This window comes from Macrotis lagotis, chromosome 5, assembly GCF_037893015.1.
Source record: "Macrotis lagotis isolate mMagLag1 chromosome 5, bilby.v1.9.chrom.fasta, whole genome shotgun sequence".
NCBI classification, from domain to species: domain Eukaryota; kingdom Metazoa; phylum Chordata; class Mammalia; order Peramelemorphia; family Peramelidae; genus Macrotis; species Macrotis lagotis.
This window is the reverse complement of record NC_133662.1, coordinates 1,263,062-1,283,325: the sequence shown is the minus strand read 5'-3', so window position 1 is coordinate 1,283,325 and position 20,264 is coordinate 1,263,062. Positions and strand designations below refer to the sequence as shown.

The following is a 20,264-nucleotide window of genomic DNA, read 5'->3' as shown; positions in this document are numbered from 1 at the left end:
ATATCTTATTGTCTGATCTTGTTACCTCTTAGACTTCTTATCTCTTCCTTAAGGATGTGATTCCTCTCTCATCATCACACTCAATTTGGATCAATGTACAACATGGAAAGAAAGTAAAGACTGACAGACTGCTTTCCATGTTGGGGGGGGGTAAGATTGGGGGGAAAATTGTAAAACAAATAATATCTTTAATAAAAAAAAGAATTGGCTGCCTTTGAAATCCTATGTATTTTATTAGCATATGTATCCAGTGTTTAAAAAAACTTTACTGAACTGATCTTTCTTTCTAGTCTTATTACAATGGAATGCTGACTGGATAGATTAACGGGAATGATGGGGAAGTTTAAATGAAAATATATGCCAGATGATGCACTAAGTGAATGAGTACACTAAAAAAAAAAAAAACTATTCTGAGAAGAATTCACCAGACTGCCAAAGAGGTCCTTAAAACAATCAAACAAAAAAGATTAGGAACTCTTGGTGTAGGAAAAGGGTTGTTTTTTTGAGCATAACAATTTTTTCTTGCTACTATTCCCATCAATTTCAGCTGATGGAGATAGTTCTATCATACCTAGATGCACTGTATTAACATGGGGAAAGCCCTGTTCCATCATCATTCAGTTACATTCATTCAACCAGTATTTTTTAATTAACTCCTGTATATAGAGTAGTATTACAGGCAGAAAGCTCCTCTATGAAATACAGCTTCTAGATTTTGCAGTCTAGAAAGAATAGGCATCAGTCTTCAGGTCTAGCATTTGCTTTAGCAGGTTGTGAGTGTTCACCTCACTTGCATCTCTGTACAACTTGGGATGGCTCAAGTGCTTCAGCAGTTTCCACAAACTGTTTGAATAGGAAGGAGCTCTACCACTGACAGAGTGTACCCCACTCATGACATTGTATAACCACATTAACCTTTTCAAGGACTGCATGGTCTTCCCTTTATCGTGCATGAACTGGTACTCAGACACTGTCCTTTTTCTGTAAGAAAAGAAAAACAGAGTTTGTTGTATGTGTGTACAAAGAAAGTTGAACAGTGCTGTTTAGTTATTATTATTGAGAATAATGAATGAATGCTATAGAAAATAAGTAGTAATACATATCTAGAGATAATAAGTATTTATTAAGGACCTGCTTTGAATCAGGCACTATATCAGGTACTCTCTACAAATTATTATCTCATTTTATCTTCTCAACAACCCTTGGATATTGGAGTTATTATCATCCACATTTTACAGTTGAAGAAATTGAGACATGTAAAAGTTAAATGACTTGCCCAGGATCCTACAGCTAGATTTGAACTCATATTTTCTTGACTTGACCCAATACTCTATCCACTGTACTAACTATTTGCCTCTAATCTATATGATGCTTTAAAGATTGTGAAGTGTTTCATTCATTCATTTAAAAACATTAATAGCCTGATATTTAAATGCTAAAAGAGATACACATTTTAAATAATACTCAGTTCTTACATTCATAGTTTCCAGTCTAGTATGAGTGTATTGAAATCTATGCCACACCATATTCCATGATAGTTGTATTAGAGAATTACTAAAGCACTGCATGAGGCAAATATTTACAGCCAAGAATCACTCTCCAGTAGATAAAAGGTCAAAGGATATGAAGTTTTCAAAAAGGATTGCAAACTAAAACAAGGATATTGAATAATGCTCCAAATCACTGATAGGAAGAGAGATACAAATCAAAACAATTCTTAGGTTTTTAGCACAGCTTGCAAATTGGCAAAGTTGACAAAAACTGGAAAGAATCAGTGTTGCATGAGCTGTGGCAGGGAGCTGAATTTGCTCACCTATTCTTCAGAGTAATGTGAATTTATGCTAAGAAAGTGACTAAACTATCCATAACCTATGTCCCAGAGATCCCATTGCTCTTCATATATCCCAAAGAAGTGACTGATTAAAAAAAGAGATCTAATAGACCATATAATATTTATAACAACATTTTTTGGTAGTATCAAAGTAGGAAGCAAAGTAGGTGTCCCACTTGGGGAATGGATTAACAAATTATGACACAAGAACATAGTAAAATATAATAGTTCCATAAGAAATTATTAATAAGAATTTACAGAAGCATGGGAAAGTTTCTAGAAACTGATATAAAATAAAGAAAATGAACCAGTTCAACAATAAACAAAATAACTATAACAACATAAAAAGAAAGCAAAATAAAGTAAAACAATTATGTAATTATCATGGCCATACTAGAGTAGAAAAAAATGTGTCTACTCCCTATCATTGGAGAGGTAGGGGACTCTGGGAATTGTTACACTGACTATTGGATAGCATACATATTGGTTGGTTTTTATTTAACTGCGATCTCTCTCTCTCTGTTTCTCTTTCTTATATGAGAAGGCTAGCTAGATAGGGTGGTAGAGATCAGATTAAAATATATACCAGATGATACACAGAGTTAATAAACTTTCCCATTGAGAGCAAAATACCTCAGCTCAACCAAGAGACAAAATCACGGTCTCACCCATGTGGAAGTTCCTCAAAATCTCTAGTGTAGTAAATTGGGAATAGGGACATGATCAAGGTGCTGGTTCTTCTATGGGTCAGCTTTTTCCCACAATCTTTTCTCTGCTCTCAGGGACCTAAAGAGAGTCTGGAATCACATTCTCTCAGGTAGTTAACCAACAAAATGACCAAGATCGTTCTTCTCTAAAACTGTCTCTAGCCATGCCCCTCACAAGGGGTTAGAGCACTGAGTAATCAACCTCTCTACCAGGAAGGCAAATCTTATGCAAAAGTAATCTTTTTGCTACAGTTGACACTTTAAAGGGAGGTTCTGGTAGGAGCCAACCAGTCAGAGAGAAAGCTCAAAAGTAGAGGGTACTTCCAATGTATGAAGCTATTCCAGGTGCAGTTCAGGGTTAGAGTGAATGGCTTTCTGGGGCATGTTAGAGAAAGTCTGGGGAGAGTCCTAAGTACAACCTGGAGAAAAACCATCATGTAATGTGCAAAATAAATACCAGTTTGGGCATAATCTTGACCTTCGATTTCATCGTGTGGATAACTCACTGTGCGAACTTCTAGTGTGGAAATTTTTTCCATTGATACAGAGTGGCCAATTCTCTGGAACATAGCATTTTAGGAAGTTGCTTGAGGCCACTAAGATATTAAGTGACTTGACCATGGTCACAAAACTATTATTAATGTCACAGTCTAAACTCAGAATTTCCTTCAAGGCCAATCTTTCCCACTGACATGCTGCCTTATTGTGCTGTTATCATCATTATTATATATTTTCCCCTTTTCCTTCTCTTCCAACTCATTTTGAAAAAATTTCCCTGCATGATCCCCCTTACTTTATTGCTCTGCTTTAAATCTGTAGTCACATGTGTTTGTCAAGCCTCCTCACTTTGAGGAGAAACCTTTAAGAAAAGTAGTCAGAGAAAGGACTCATTTCTAAAATATACAGAGAACTGAGTCATATTAAAAAAAAAGCCATTCCCCAGTTGACAAATGGTCAAAGGATATACAAAGGCAATTTACAGATGAGGAGATCAAAGCAATCCATAGTGATGTGAAAAATTGTTCTAAATCATTACTTATTAGAGAAATGCAAATTAAAGCTTCTCTGAGGCACCACCTCACACCTCTCAGACTGGCCAATATGACCAGAAAGGATAATGATCATTGTTGGAAGAGTTGTGGGAAATCTGGGACACTATTACATTGTTGGTGGAGCTGTGAACTCATCCAAACTTTCTGGAGAGAAATTTGGAACTATGCCCAAAGGGCAACAAAAATGTGCATACCCTTTGATCCAATAATAGCACTACTGGGTCTATACTCTGAAGAGATGAAGAAAAAGGGTAAAAACATCACTTGCACAAAAATATTCATAGCAGCCCTGTTTTTGGTGGCAAAGAATTGGAAATGAAGTAAATATCCTTCATTTGGGGAATGGCTTAGCAAGCTGTGGTATCTGTATGTCATGGAACACTATTGTTCTATTAGAAACCAGGAGGGACAAAAATTCAGAGAAGCCTGGAGGGATTTGCATGAACTGATGCTGAGCGAGATGAGCAGAACCAGAAAAACACTGTATACCCTAACAGCAACATAGGGGTGATGATCAACCTTGATGGACTTGCTCATTCCATCAGTGCAACAATCAGGGACAATTTGGGGATGTCTGCAATGGAGAATACCATCTGTATCCAGATAAAGAATTGTGGAGTTTGAACAAAGTTCAAGGATTATTCTCTTTAATTTAGGAAAAAAAACCCTGCTATTTTATTGTCTGATCTTGTTATCTCTTATACTTTATGTTTCTTCTTTAAGGATATGATTTCTCTCTCATCACACTCAATTTGAATCAATGTACAACATGGAAACAATGTAAAGACTGACAAATTGCTTTCTGTTTGGGGGGGAGTAAGAGGGGAAAAATTGTAAAACTCAAAATAAATAAAAATCTTTAATTAAAAAAAGTACACACATGAAAAAGAGAAGTAGAGAAATTTTACCAAGGCAAAGTATTAAAGGGATAGGCAACAGGATTAGACAGTATTTATACAGTTTAGGCAATTACAGCTTGGTCCCCTATTCCTGTAGTCCTTGCTGTTACGAAACTGAAGCTGGTAGATTTCTTGATTCTGAGCTTTGGTGAAGCTAAAGCTGATCCAGTGTCGTCAATAAGTGCCTTACCAGACCAGCACACTTCATTTCTTTTTGGGGTCCTATTTGGGATTTTCTTGGCAAAAATACCAGAGTGGTTACCATTTCCTTCTCCAGCTCATTTTACAGATAAGAAAATTGAAGCAAATAGGGGTAAGTGACTTGCCTGGGGGTCACACAACTAGTTACTAAGACCAGATGTGAATCCATGAAATGAGTCTTCTTGACTCTAAGCCTGGTATTCTATCCGTGGTACCACCTAGCTGCCCTTAAAGAGATTATTATTTGAGTTGAACTTGCCCATCCCTAATTTCACCTCTGAGCTGTTTTCATCTATCATTGTGTACTCTGGACTTGCATTGCTATCCATATAAGTTTCCAGCTTCAGTGTAAAACACGAGATTTATTACTAAATAAATACCAATGTTCCATGCATCCAGGAATTAAATAATATGAAAATGGGAGAATTTATTTATTTGGCAGGGGAGGCAATTGGAATTAAGTGACTTGCCCAGGATCACACAGCTACCATATAAATTGAGATTAAATTTGAACTCAGATTTTTGTGTATTTGGAGCCAGTGCTTTGTTCTACCTACTTGCTCCCAAATGAAAGTATTAGATAAAAGTTATTTGTAGCATGCTGTATACAGGCAGTTACCTCCCTTATCTATAACCCCAATTTTGGTTTTGACAGCCCATCTTAGTGATTATAACCATTAGTTTTCTATTTTGGGGTCCAACACCCTTTCTCTTCCCTTTGTTCTCATCTTTATAATTGTCTCTCACCACTTAGGTGATAAAGTTGAAATTCTACCAGTAGTTTAAAGGTTAACAGAGAAGAAATTGTACTAACTAGCCAGTTAGAAATTTTGACCAGAGGAAAAGTAATTTATATGAAGTTCCAGCTCACCTTCAACTTGTCAGGAAAACAATGGAGGAATGAACTGGGGCTTTCACTGCTGCCTAGTCTTTTTCATTTGGAATCTAGAACTGTGATCTTATTGGTGTAAAGAAGAGCAGTTGAGGTGGGGAATAGGATAGACTTTTTATAGGAAAGTTGTAGAAGGGCAGCTCTTCAACTTGTAGTGTTAGAGAGGTCTGGACTATTAAAGGTTTATTTAAGGCTAACCTAGATACATACAACTAGTAAATGACAGAAGCAGGACTTGAAACCAAGTCTTGGTGATCCCAAAATTGACTCTCTGTGTAGTTGGTGTTTCTCTGATGAAAAATACTTAAGTCTTAACATGTGGAAAGGAAAAAAAGCCTAAATGTAAACATCATTTTATTTTTAAAATAATATTTTATTTTCCCCCAATTACATGTAAAGACAATTTTAACATTAATTTCTTAAAATTTTGAATTCTAAATTCTCTCCCTGAGATGATAAGCACATACATTATACATTTGCAATTATGCAAAACACTTCCCTGTTAATGAAAACATCAGTTTAAAAAGATTTTATTGATGCCTTTTTTCTCATATAAGAATCATTTCTAGAATATCGTCCTCCAAATTGAATTTTTCCTTATGACAAAGAAAAGCAGGTTAACAAATATATCTGATTAAGGCCAGAGTTGGGTTAATTGGGTGGCCATTAGATAAAGTGCCAGGCCTGGAGTCAGAAAGACTCATTGTCCCAAATTCAAATCTGGTCTGATACTTACTAGCTGTGTGACCCTATTTGCCTAAGTTCCTTGTCTGTAAAATGAGCTGGTGAAGGAAATGGCAATCCACTCCAGTATCTTTGTCAAGAAAACCTCAAATAGGATCACAGTCAGATACAATGATAGTAGCTACATCTGGCTATATATACATATACATTCCTTTTAGGAATGTTTTATTTACATTAGGTTTTTTTGTATATTTGGAATACAAAAAACTTTTGAGAATGGATAGAATAAAGGGAAAAAGAATGGAATAAACAGGGGAATGGAAGAACATTCATAATTGGTAATCATCACTTTAAAAAAATTTTTACAATGTTTTTCTAAAAAAACTTCATTCTCAAACAGAAAACTGGGTCAAATAATAGTCATTCTTCAATAGATAAATGGTCAAAGGATATCAATAGGTGGTTGTCAGACAAAGTAATCAAAAAATTCTTTAAATCACTATTGATGAGAAAAAAGCAATTTAAAACAAATCTGAACTACTACCTCCTACTTATCAGATTGACTATATGACAGAAAGAGAAAATAAATGTTGGAAGGAATGTGGGAAAATTTAAAAAACTAATGTACTATTGGTGAAGTTGTATACTGATTCATCATTCTGAAGAGCATTTTGAAACTATGCCCAAAGGGCTATAAAACCAAAACCCTTTGATTAAGCAATACCAAAGACAAAAACAAAAAGGAAAAGGACTTGTGTATATAAAATTATTTATAGCAGCTCTTTTAGTGATGGTAAAGAATTGGAAATTGAGGGGAAGTCCATCAATTGGGGAATGGCTGAACAAGTTGTTGTATATGATTGTGAAAAAATACTATTGTACTTTAAGAAATGATGAGCAGGATACTCTCAGAAAAGCATGAAAAAACATATTAATTGATGCAGTCAGCAGAACCAGGAGAACATTGTACATAGTAATAACAATATTGTATAGTGATAACTTAGCTATTCGCAACAACATAATGATCCAAGAAAATTTTGTGGGATGAAAGATAGTGTCCATAGCCAGAAAAAGAACTGGTAGAGCCTGAATGCAGATTAGTTATTTTTTCTTTACTTTCATTATTTTTTTTAAATTTTTTGTCTGTGTTTTCTTTCACAGAATGATTAATATGGAAATGTATTTTGCTTGACTACACATGTATAACCTATGTCAAATTGCCTACTTACTCAATGAGGGAAAGGAAGGGGAGAATTTGGAACTCAAAATTTGAAAAATAAAAGAATTTTAAAATTGTTTTTACTATGTAATTGGGAAAAAATAAAACATTAGATAATGAAAAAAGAAATGATGATGTGGTTGATTTTAGAAAAACAGGAAAGAATTGCAATAAATAATGAAAATGAAATGAGCAGAACCAAGAGAACATTGGATATAGTAACAACATTATTTGAAGAACAAGTATGAACAAGTCATTCTGAATAGTCAAATACAAAGGAACTATGAAGGAAGATAAAAACCTCCTTCAAAGAAAGAAATGGAAAATAAAAGTATAAAAAGCACACAGAGATATATAATGTACATATATCTGTGTCAAAAGATAGCCTTTTCTAGTGCTGGCTGTGGCGGTTTGTAACTTCAAATGTAACCAAAAAGTAAATTTTAAAAAATTGTCACTTTGCAAATCATCTTCCTATTCACCTGTTACTGTTTCACAAACATGTTATACCCACTTGAATATATTAGGGTTTTTTTTTTAATTTTTTTACCCAGTTGAATATATAACTTGTATAATAATACTTTCACACCCAAATTCTCTTTTGAAATTGCTTGCTCAAAGCACTTTCACTATAAGTAGCCCTTAAGAATTCAAACCTAAGTTAATGAGCAAGGAAATGAATAAATCTTTGGAGATCTAACTAGAAGTCAACATTGCTACTAATTGCAGTGTAACTCTTAGTTAATCGCTATTCTTTAGTTAGTGGAGGTGAAGGAAAACTAAGACCTAGGAGACTGAATAATTCTTCCTACCTACTTACTCTACCTGTTCTAAAATATAACTATCAGAAGTGAAAAGAGAGGAAGTTTGGCAAGTAATTATAGTGTACATTGGGAAGAGAAAAAAAGGGAACTATAATTTCTCAGGGGAAAAAGCTGGGAAAGTAAGCCAAAGAACAAAAAATAAAAATTAAATTGAGTGAGAAATAAACAGGAGAAATTGCTCACTGACATCATCCTGTTTGGAAGAGAGCCATCATTCAGGGGGAGCAACTTGCTGAGTCTCTTTGCTAGTCTTAGGAATGTTATTTGGTTTTCTGAGTTAGGGAGATGGGGGTGGAGAAAGTGTAAGGAACCCAGGATGAATCATAAGACCTCCCAGGCCCATAAAGTTCACCCAGGACTTTCTGAAACATCCCCTGTTTCAAAGTCCTCAATAATAACTTGACTGCTGTTAGTGATTACTCACTACCCCATTTCCTTATAATTCCAGGAAGATACTGAGTAGTATATCCAGCCATTCAAGATGAAATCTCCTCACACCAAAAACAATAGAATCCTTTTGGAGCAGTTCTTTCAAGGGGACAAGCCTACCTTTTTAGGCTTTTGAATTTAAAGTGTGAGAAGAAAATATATCCTTCCAAAAAGGGAGAAGATGTTTATGATTTGGTGGTATAATAATAGAAAGGCTTTTGGCCTACGACAAGTCAGAGTATCTGAGTTCCAATACTTGTTTTGCTACTAATTAGCTGTACAACCTTAGGCAAATCTATTCATTCCCTTAGCTTCAGTTTTAGGGTTGGATTAAATCATCCCTTACTGCTTCCAACTCATAAAATCCTCTGGTTTCACTCACTGTGTAACTGAGCCTATAGACTGGCAAGACCTTTTATAATGAGTAGTTACATTTCAACCAAAACTTATGTGTAGTTAAAAAAAAAAATTCCAAGCCCCAGGTTAATTCAAGCAACATTTAGTAAAACTTGAGGAGAAGCAAGGTAATAAAGTGAGTTATCATGTTTGTGTCTGATTCCCTTCCATCAGTTCAGGAATAAGCAAGAAATACACCAAGATAAAAGAATAAAAACTCCCACAAGGAAAAGTATGTCACAGAAGGAAAGCCAATAACCTAAAGACATGAGTAAGCAACAATAAATAATAAATATAGGGTAAATATCGGGCATCTAGGTAGTATAGTGGATAGAGCACCAGACCTGGAGTCAAAAAGGCTCCTCTTCTTGAGTTCAAATCTGATCTCAGACATTTACTAGTTGGTGTCCTTGGGCAAATCATTTAACTCAGTTTGCTCATCTAGAAAATGAACTGGAGATAGAAATGGCAAACAACTCTAGTATCTTTGCCAAGAAAACTCCAAATAGAGTCATGGATCGTTGGATACTACTAAAACACCTAAACAACACCACCATGGGATAAAAGAAACTAAAGAACAAACAGAAAGAAAAATGCCTTAAAAATAAAAATGGATCTATTATGAGACTTCAAAATGACTAATAGACTCAATAGTAGAAATTCAGGAATTTTTGTCAACTTTAAGAATGGAATTTAAATCAATGAATGAAGAGTAAGATACATGAATAGGAGACTCAATATTCTGAAAAATTCAGCAGTGATCTTTAGCAAGAGAAGTTATGAATAATGGAATGCACCTATTGGAAGAAAAAATAACCTAAGTGGCAGAACAGTTAATGAAATAAAATAAAGAATAGGACAACTGGAAAAACATTTGAGATTCTTACAGATGAAAATAATGGAGTTGGAGGATAGAGCTCAAAGGCAATCTAATAACTGCTTTCCTTCAAAAAGGTTAAATAATTAAAGGAAATGTTAACTTCAGTGCAAAATGACCTACACAACAAGGATTGAAATTAAGAAAAACAGAAAGCTTATAGGGAGTTTCAAACTTAATTTTTTGTTAAGTTGTTGTCAGTTATTAAGTGCCTACTATATTCCAGGCACTGTATTAAGCTCTAGAGGATACAAAAAAGAGGCAAAGGACAGTCTCTACACTCAAGGAGCTCATAATCTGATGTGTAGAACAACAAAACAATATGTACAAATATGTACAAATAAGCTACAATGATTAAAAGAAGGAAGAAACTAGAATTAAAAGAGGTTGATAAAGCTTTCCTATAGAAGATGGGATTTTAGTTGGGACTTCAAGGAAGCCAGAGAAACCAGGAGGGAGAGATGAGAAAAGAGAGTTTTTCAGGGGGACAACCAAAGCCCAGAGTTGAAAGATGGGAATGTCTTGTTCATGGAATAGCCAGGAGGGAAGTGTCACTAGAAGAAGAGCAAGTGACAGGGAATAAGATATCAAAAAACTGAAAAAGGTAGGAGAAAACCAAGTTATAAAGGACTTTTAAATGCCAAAGAATATTTTGTATTTGACTCTGTAGTTAATAAGGAGCCACTGGAGTTTATTGAATAAGAAATGACAATGATCAGACCTGCTCTTTAGGAAAATCAGTTTAGTTGTTGAACAAAGATGAACTGGAGTGGTGAGAGACTTGAGGCAGGCAGGCAGACCCACCAGAAAGTATTGCAATTATACTGATTTTTGTCCTTCATTCTCAAAGAAGACCATGATAAGATCATGAGGTGATGCCATGATAAGCACATAGATTATATTTGATTAGGGGGGAGGGGTTCTGTGCTAAGTCTCCTGCCTCACTTTCTCCTCCAGAGTCATCTGGATGCTGTGGCCAGATACAGATCAGGATGAACAGAGAAGGCTCTGAATGGGAGGCAATCAGAACTAAGTGACTTGCCCAAGGTCACACAGCTACTAAGTAAGTATCAGTTTTCTGAAGTCAGGTTCAGACCCCCATCCTCCTGACTTTTTCTCCTGCACAACTTAGCTGCCCTAGACTATTGCAATAGTCCAGCTTAACATCAAGAAACAAAGAACTTGAAAGTCATATGAAACAAAGAATTTGAAAGCCACCTTTCAAGGAAATGTACAGTAAAATTTCCCAGAGGTATTGCAAACAGAGGACAAGCAGAAGATTAACAGAAAGCAATATTCCAGCAGAAATGAGCCTCAAATTCAGCTAATTCAGAAATGTAGAGAATGTTGCAAACAATCTGGAAAAATCAAACAGCAAAAACTAACAAAATTAAAAATCATTTGAATTATACATGTTCTAATCCAGACAAGAGATGAAAGGATATGGAATACAGTATATTGAAAAGTGAGGGAAATTTGCCTGATTTGTCAGTCTAACAGAATTAAACCTGTTAATTACAGGTCTTCCAGAAATTTTCAAGGAAGAAGCTAAATTTTGTTTAGGTCTGCCATGTAAACAGTACACAAAGAAAAAATTAAATGTAGGGGAAGAAAGATTCTAACAAGCCTATGTGTGTGGCCACCTCCTGTCAGTGCCTTCTTGCCTTAGGGGAAAGGTTTTGTTTTTTTGTTTTTGTTTAGGTTTTTGCGAGGCAAATGGGGTTAAGTGGCTTGCCCAAGGCCACACAGTAGGTAATTAGTAAGTGTCTGAGATCAGATTTGAACCCAGGTACTCCTGACTCCAAGGGCCGGTGCTTTATCCACTGGGCCATGTAGCTGCCCCTGGGGAAAGGTTTTGTGAGAATCTAGTGGCTGAATCTGAGGAGCCAGTGCTGTCAAGTGACGTGCTTGACCTAGTTCAGCAATGAGAAACTTTGCAGCCAAGTTACAATGTTCTTCTAGCAAGGGACAATATCTCTATGTCACACTCAGAAATAAACTCAGTAGTGAGATAAATGTTTATGGCTACAGCTATAAGTTTGAGTTGAATCTTTCCCAGGAACCAATTTATAGAAAGAAGAGAGTATTTTTTTTCTTTTGTCTTATTTAACTTTTCAGTAATTATCTCTTTCTAACAGCTAATTGATATTAATTGACTAAATAGTGTTGAGGAAAATAACAATGGGTGGTAAAGTTGGTGGAGTATTAATCAGTGATTGATATAGGAGACAGAAAGTAGAAACCAGAATGGAGACTCAAGATATTTTAAGATTTCTATTCTCTCCCTGGAATCATGAGTGGAAAGAATAAACAGTCAAATCAGGTTGACCCAACTTTCTATTGTGTATGTAGTAAAATATATGCATACATAAATATATATATATATATATATAATATACAACATATAGATAAAATCTATATTTAACATAGATACTTTGAATGGAATGGCAGTTAAATAATTAAAGGAAATGCTAACTTCAGTGCAAAATGACCTACACAACAAAGGATTGAAATTAAGAAAAACAGAAAGATATAGGGAGTTTCAAACTTAATTTTTTGTTAAGTTGTTGTCGTTGTGCCTAACTCTCTCTAATCCCATTTGGGTTTTCCTGGAATGGTTTGCCATTTTCTTCTCCAACTCATTTTACACATGAGAAATTGAGGCAAAGGTTAAGTGACTTGCGCAGAATCACACAACTAGTATCTGAAGCTGAATTTAAATTCAAGTCCTCCTAAAATTTGAAGCTCCTAACTTCAGTGTTCTATCCACTGAACCACCCTAAATGCCTTCAAACAATGATGATGATGATGATGATGATGATAGCTAGCCTTTACATAGTACCTACTGTGTGGTGCTGTGGATAGAGCACTGGGCTTGGAGTCAGGAGGTCAGGAGTTCAAATCAAGCCTCAGATACTTGACATTTATTAGCTGTGTGACCTTGAGTAAGTCACTTAACTTTGCCTACCATCCAAGACCCTTTCAAGTCATCCTGATCCACATCTGACCACTGGCTCCAGATGACTCTGGAGGAGAAAGTGAGGCTGGTAACTTAGCACAGCACCCCTTACTTAAATACAATTCATTTGCTTGTCATGGCATCACCTGCCTGATGTTATGGTCTTTTTTGTGAATGAAAGATAAACATTATCATCACTAGGAACAAAGAAAGGTAAAAACAGTCACTGCTCTCAAGGATCTCACAGTGTAATGGGGGAGACTATAAGCAATCCGCTGGTGGATCTTTTTGCCTCACATCTTTTCCCAATCCAATCTATTCTTTACTCAGCTGACAAACTGATGTTCCTAAAATACATACATATATATATATATATATATATATATATATATATATATATACATATATAATCCTGTCATTCTCTGTTCTCTCATTAAATTTTATGTAATATAGTTTTCAATATACTGGAGTGGAAAGAGTAAGTATTTTTCACGAGGAACAGCAAGAAGGTCACTATCATTGGAAAGAAGAGTATGTGGAAGGCAGTAAGGTAAAGAAGAGTAGAAAGGTAGGAAGGGACCAGGTTATAAAGAGCTTTATTCTATATTTTATAAATATTTATTTGTTTTCCAATTACATACAATGGTAGCTTCTACCAATAATTTTTTTGCAAGATATTAAGTTTTACAATTTTTTCTCACTACCTAACCCCCCAACAGAAGGCAATCTGATAATAGTCTTTACATTTGTATCCATGTATAAAAAGCTTTAAAAAGGCCAAACAGGATATTATAGTTAATCCTGGTGGCTATAGGAAGTCATTAAATTTTATTGAAGACTCAGAGATGTTCAGTCCTGTACTTTAGGAAAATCAATTTGAAAACTAAGAAAAGGATTGATAGTATAAGTGAAGGACTGGGAAAAAACTTGAGGCAAAGACTCACAGGTTGTTGCAATAGTCCAGGTATGAAATGATGAAGCCTTGCCTCAGGGGATAAGAACAAAATAATTAGACCTATTTGCTAAATTATTATTGAATCAAAATACAAAGCATAGTGAAAATATAAATATAATGATAGAAGCAATAAAATAAAGCAAAATGTTCATTATGTAGTTAAATAATCCTTAGAAAGTAAATGAACATTCTTGAATGATATTTCTGAGATAAATATACAATTTTTTAAAATTTAGAAACCTAAACAAATTAATAAACCTTCCGAATCTTATGCTTGTAAGAGAGGAAAGATTTTTGTTGTTTTGTCAGTAATTTTTAGTTGTGTCTGACTCTTTGTAACCCTTTGAGGTCTTCTTGGCAAAGATGCTGGAAAGATTTGTCATTTCTTCTCCAGCTTATTTTACAGATGTCTGAGATTGAGTTTGAACTCGGGGCCCTTGACTCTAGGACCAGTTCTCTATCCACTAAGTCACCAAACTGCCACACTACCTTTGTTTTTAAATTTTTTTGCTTAATGACTTTGAAGTGTTACAGGAGGTGGTACTTTTTTTTAAAGGTTTTTGCAAGGCAGCGGAGTGAAGTGGCTTGCCCAAGGCCACACAGCTAGGTAATTATTAAGTGTCTGAGGTCAAATTTGAACTCAGATCTTCCTGACTCCAGGGTCCATGCTCTATCCACTGCACCACCTTGCTGCCCCTGTCCTTCTTTTTTTGTTGTTGTTGTTGTTTTAGGGTTTGATAAAAGTTTATTTTTTTAAGATTTTATTTATTTTGAGTTTTACAATTTTTTTCCCCTAATTTTAGGTTTGTTTTTTTTTGCAAGGCAAATGGGGTTAAGTGGCTTGCCCAAGCCCACACAGCGAAGTAATTATTAAGTGTCTGAGACCAGATTTGAACCCAGGTACTCCTGACTCCAAGGCTGGTGCTTTATCCACTACGCCACCTAGCCACCCCTTCCCCTAATTTTACCTCCCTATCCCTACCCCCACACACACACACACAGAAGGCAACTTGCCAGTCTCTACGTTGTTTCCATGGTATACATTGATCCAAATTGAATGTGATGAGAGAGAAAACATATCCCTAAGGAAGAAACATAAAGTAAAAGAGATAGCAAGATCAGGCAATAAGATATCAGTTTTTTTTTCTAAATTAAAGGTAATAGTCCTTGGTCTTTGTTCAAACTACACAGTTCTTTCTCTGGATACAGATGGTATTCTGCATCACAGACAGCCCCAGATTGTCCCTGATTGTTGCACTGAGGGAATGAACGAATCCATCAAGGTTGATCATCGCCCCCATGTTGCTGTTAGGGTGTACAGTGTTTTTGCTCATCTCGCTAAGCATCAGTTCATGCAAATCCCTCCAGGCTTACCTGAATTCCTGTCCCTCCTGGTTTGTAATAGAACAATGGTGTTCCATGACATACATATACCAGTTTGCTAAGCCGTTCCCCAGTTGAACCCTATTCTTCATTCTATGAGAACCAAAATGACATTACTATGTTGGAGTCAAGATAAAGTGTGTCTGTGTCTGATCAGACCATTTCAAGTTCAGAAAACTACCACAGGTCAGGCACAAATAGTCCACACAAACATTTGGAATGAAGATTTTCATTTTTAAAATTATACTATGTAATTTAATATTATGTGTTATATAATCACATATATGTATAAAGCATAATCTATTTACATTATATATTTTTATATATGCTTTTACTTGCATTCTCACATCTGAATCTTACAACAACTCCATGAAATAAGTAGTGAAATTATAAATATCCAACAACTCTGAAAGATTTAAGAACTCTGATCAAGGTAATGACCCATCCCAACTCCAGAAGGCCAATGATGAAACATGTGTTGCAGTGCTTGGCAGAGAGCTGATGAATTATAGTTACAGACTGAAACATATGTTTTTAGACTTATTTAAAAAAACCTTAATAATCTACATCTAGTAGGTGATGAAATTAAATATGGATGAAGAAATCAAAGCCCAGAGGGATTAAATGACTTGCTTGACATCACAAAAATAGGATGTGGTGGAATAAAGGAAGGAAAGGAAATAACCTTTTTTATAGCTCCTAATAACACTGTATTAAACACTTTACAATTATTATCTCTTTTGACCATCATAAAAAATCCTAGAAGATGCTATAATTATCCATTCCCATTTTACAGATACAGAAACTGAGGTAAACAGATGAAATGCCTTGCTCAGAGTCACAAAACTCAGTGTTTGAGGTAGGATTCAAACTTGTCTTCTTGACTCCAATCCCAGTGCACTATCTACTGTACCACTCAGTTGAGTTACCACTTTTGTAGTGTTCATTAGTGAATTATCATTATCATCATCATCATCATTAATATAGTCTTTAACATGGAAGCATCATCTCATTCACTGTATTTGTATTCTTTTTTTAGGTCATTTTTTTTTTTGCAAGGCAATAAGGCTAAGTGGCTTTCCCAAGGCCACACAGCTAGGTAATTATTAAGTGTCTGAAGCTGGATTTGAACTCAGGTACTCCTGACTCCAGGGCCGGTGCTCTATCCACTGTGCCATCTAGCCGCCCTGGATTTGTATTCCAGTAAACTAGAACCAATGCCTGATACATACTATGTATAAGACACTCTCCTCTATAAGACACACCCTAATTTGGGGCCTGAAATTTGAAAAAATTATTGAATTCAAGTTTTATTCATCATGAAATTCAAGGACCTGCTGTTCATAGCTTTCAGGCATCTTTTGGGCAAGTCTGGTGGACTTGTGGACACATGCTTAGTCCATTCCATTTCATGAACTTGAAGCACTAATTGTGTCCTCCTTTGAAATGAGTTACTTCTTCATCAGCAATTCTTCTTGTCTCCTGCTAAACCATCTTTGTGGACTCAGAAACTCCAATGATCCTTTGCTCTTCAATCAATCCCTCTCTAAATCAGGCCATTTTGCTGCCTTGCCTCTCATGGCCTTCTGCCATGGTGTTTTTCAGTAGGGTTTCTTCTTCCTGTAGCCAGTCTCATGATTCCCATTCATTTGTGTTTGAACTTGCATTCAGTACTATACAAAAATCTTTTCTGAGCCATTTCTGGGCAGAACATGGTGAAATGTAACCTAATATACTGGTAATAAATGGGAAACAATAGGCACAAAGACAACAAGCTCAAAGAAGCGGGAAATGCAAGTAAAAAAAATCTATAACCACTGTATAAAATGATCCCAATTTTTAGACCCCAAATTTTTCAAAAAAGGGTGTGTCTTATACGTAGGGAAGTACGGTACCAGACACTTTATTGTTTATTGATTAAGTAACCAAGAGACAAGATGGGTCTTGAAGAGCATAGGCCAATGATCCAGAAATGCCTTTTTTCAAAAATCCTGCCTTCAACACATACAGTCTATATGAACCTGCTCAAGTCACTTTAATTTTCAACTTACAGAAAAGGCATCCACCTGAACTGAAAAATAGAATTTCCTTCTATCAGTGGAAACATAGATCTAGCTCCTAACCCTATCCTTTGACACAACAATTCTTTCCCAATAAACTGCCAAATAATCCTTTATATAATACATTCCCTGGTGGGGGAGAAGTATGGAGGAGGGAGGAAATAGATTATCAATTATTTTTTTTAAAGATTCCAATTCCACTTTTACTTTTTAGAACAAAAGCTATATTCCAATAGAGGGATGTAAAATATAGCAGCTATATCATTAAAATGTAAGTTTCACCCCTGAAATAAGCAGTTAAGGCTGGCTGCCTTTCTTCCCCAATCCTGTTGACTGACCTCTTTGGTCAGAGGTTCGTGTGGCTCTGCTCCCTCAGGTTTGCTGTCTGCCCTGGATCTAGTTGAAGTGAATCCTCTCTTGGCTACTTCAGAGGAGGAAGTGAAGGCCACAGCTGGGCTGGCTGTGGATGTGATAGCCTCGAGCTTCGGCCAGAAGAGGGAAGGACTGCACGATGGCTATGACCATCTCCCCACTCCCAGTTCACCAGATGAATCAGATAGTGAAGAATGTGTTCGAATATAGGAAGTCAGTACTTTTTCCAGTTTCCATAAACATTCCAGAGTTCTATAGAGGCATTTAAAGGGATATTAAAATTGGCAGTCTCAATACTGCTTTCCTGAGAGCATTGTTCTCATAATTACCTTAAAAAAAATCCCTCCTCATTTTTGGTGATCAATGTGACTGTATTCTGTAATTGGTTTTATTTAGTTCACTGTGAATTATATATTAGAATACTCTTATAAATTTAAAGAACTAATAAACACAGCATTTGTTACCTTGGTATAGTACCCAGCCTTGTTAACCATTACTTCACATTTTCAATCACTGTCTGCCTTCTCTCTTACACAGTCTGAGTAACTGCTAGCCCATAACTTTAAAGTTGGTCCTTCAGCTTAGAGATCCACAAGGAGGGTAAGGAGGAGGCAGGGATTTTCAATTTTTTGGAAAGAACTTGTAATAGACTAGGCCTCCCAAGATGGCCAGCTCCAGAAGGATAACCAGGGAAAGCATCAGCTTATTGGTTGCCACTTTTCTAGACATGGAACTTAAGATTTTTCAACTTCTGCTCAAGTTTTCATTTGTATTCACCAGTCTGCTCTTGGTATGCTCCAGCTGGTCTCTTGGGTCCCCCAGCTCTTCAATCATCTCAGAACCAATCTGATCTGTCTCTGTGGCAATCCGGTGGGAGCGTTGGATGTTTTCCGTGGCTGGATTCAGGCTATCAGTGCCTTGCAGAAGTAATACCCTCTGAGACTGCAGCCGATTCATGTGCTCATTCTGGATGGCATGTACCCCATAGCTGCTGTCTCCACGGCCCCGGGGTGGCAATGTCAGTGGAGTGCTCCTCACCTCCCGTTGGAGCCTGGCCAGGTCTCTGCCGTAGCTTCTAAGCTTGGCCATCATGGGGCTGCGAAGACAGTGGGGCATAGCGCAGTTCCTCTTGCATTTCTGCCAACGTTTCATTTGCTTCCTGTTGCTTCTCATCAAAATCTCTGATTAACTTCTTTTTTCTCTTGGGTCCCCCCGGTGCCCAGGAGCCTGTCGGGGACCCCTCGCAGGTCGTCCAAGAGCCCGCGGAAGATCTCGTGCAACTTCTGGAAGGGCTCCGAGGACTCGGCAGCCCGCTTCTAGCCCTGCGTCGGGATCAGCCCGCGCACATAGACTCCCTAGATTATCAATTATTAACAGATGGAGAGAGGGAAGGGAGGAATGGAGGGAGAAAAGTGTGAAACTCAAACTCCTACAAAAAATAAGTGTTAAAAACTATCTTTACATGTAATTGGAAAAAATAAAATATAGAAACAATTAACAGAAAGGAAAAATGCATATTTAACTTTGGTACCAATATTATAACTTCTCTGTATTGTTTATTTACATAATTATTGTTATTATGGACTGGGTTTTTTTGGCCTCCATTTTCATTCTGAATCATTTCATACAAGTCTCGTGATTTTCCAAATTTTTCATTTTTGTTACTCCTTATAATGCAATAATATTCCATTATATTCACAAGCTTACTTTATTCCCCAGTTGTTGGACAAATTGTATTTCCAGCTTTTCATTATTACAAAGAATGCTATCAATATTTGTATGTGAATATATGTATGTTTACACATATATGTGTGATTAGATCTGAGAAGTGATATCTAAGTGGCATATTAGATGGAAGAACACTGGGGTAAAGTCATTAAGATCTGAGTTCAAATCTGAATTTTTGATTCTGGGCAAGTCACTTAACCCTGTTTGACTAAGTTCTTCATCTGTAAAATGAGCTGAGAAGTAAATGGCAAAGCATTCCAGTATCTTTGCCTTGACCTCAAAATGGGAACACAAAGAGTTAGATGTGACTTAAACGATTGAACAACAACAATAACACATATTGACCAGAGTTGTTCTGGTCAATGTTTAACTGTATTTCTGGAGGAAAAAAATTATATGAATGCCATACTTTAAAGTTTACATTGTTAAAGTTTCCTCCACCATTTTCTTAAGTCTAGATAATTAATAAAATAACTCAAGCATTGATTTGTAGATTTTGCTGATTTTTTTAAAAAGTTTTTTGCAAGGCAATGGGGTTAAGTGGCTTGCCCAAGGCCACACAGCTAGGTAATTATTAAGTGTCTGAGCCAGATTTGAACTCAGGTATTCCTGACTCCAAGGCCTGTGCTCTATCCACTACACCACCTAGCTGCCCCCTGATTTTCAAAGTATAAATGCTCACACTGAAAATTTTACAATCATCTTTTCTGAGGTGGTAAGAATTAGTTCCAGCTAATTCTTCCTATATGTTTGTCCTTTAATGCTGTAAGTAATTAAGGCATTTGCAATTTGGTAA

At 36.2% G+C, this 20,264-nt stretch overlaps 1 pseudogene; it reads right to left on the bottom strand.

Annotated features, from left to right (window-relative positions):
- Positions 1-910: 910 nt before the first annotated feature.
- Positions 911-19,041, bottom strand: LOC141523326 (vesicle transport through interaction with t-SNAREs homolog 1B pseudogene; annotated as a pseudogene).
- Between the last annotated feature and the right edge of the window lie 1,223 nt (positions 19,042-20,264).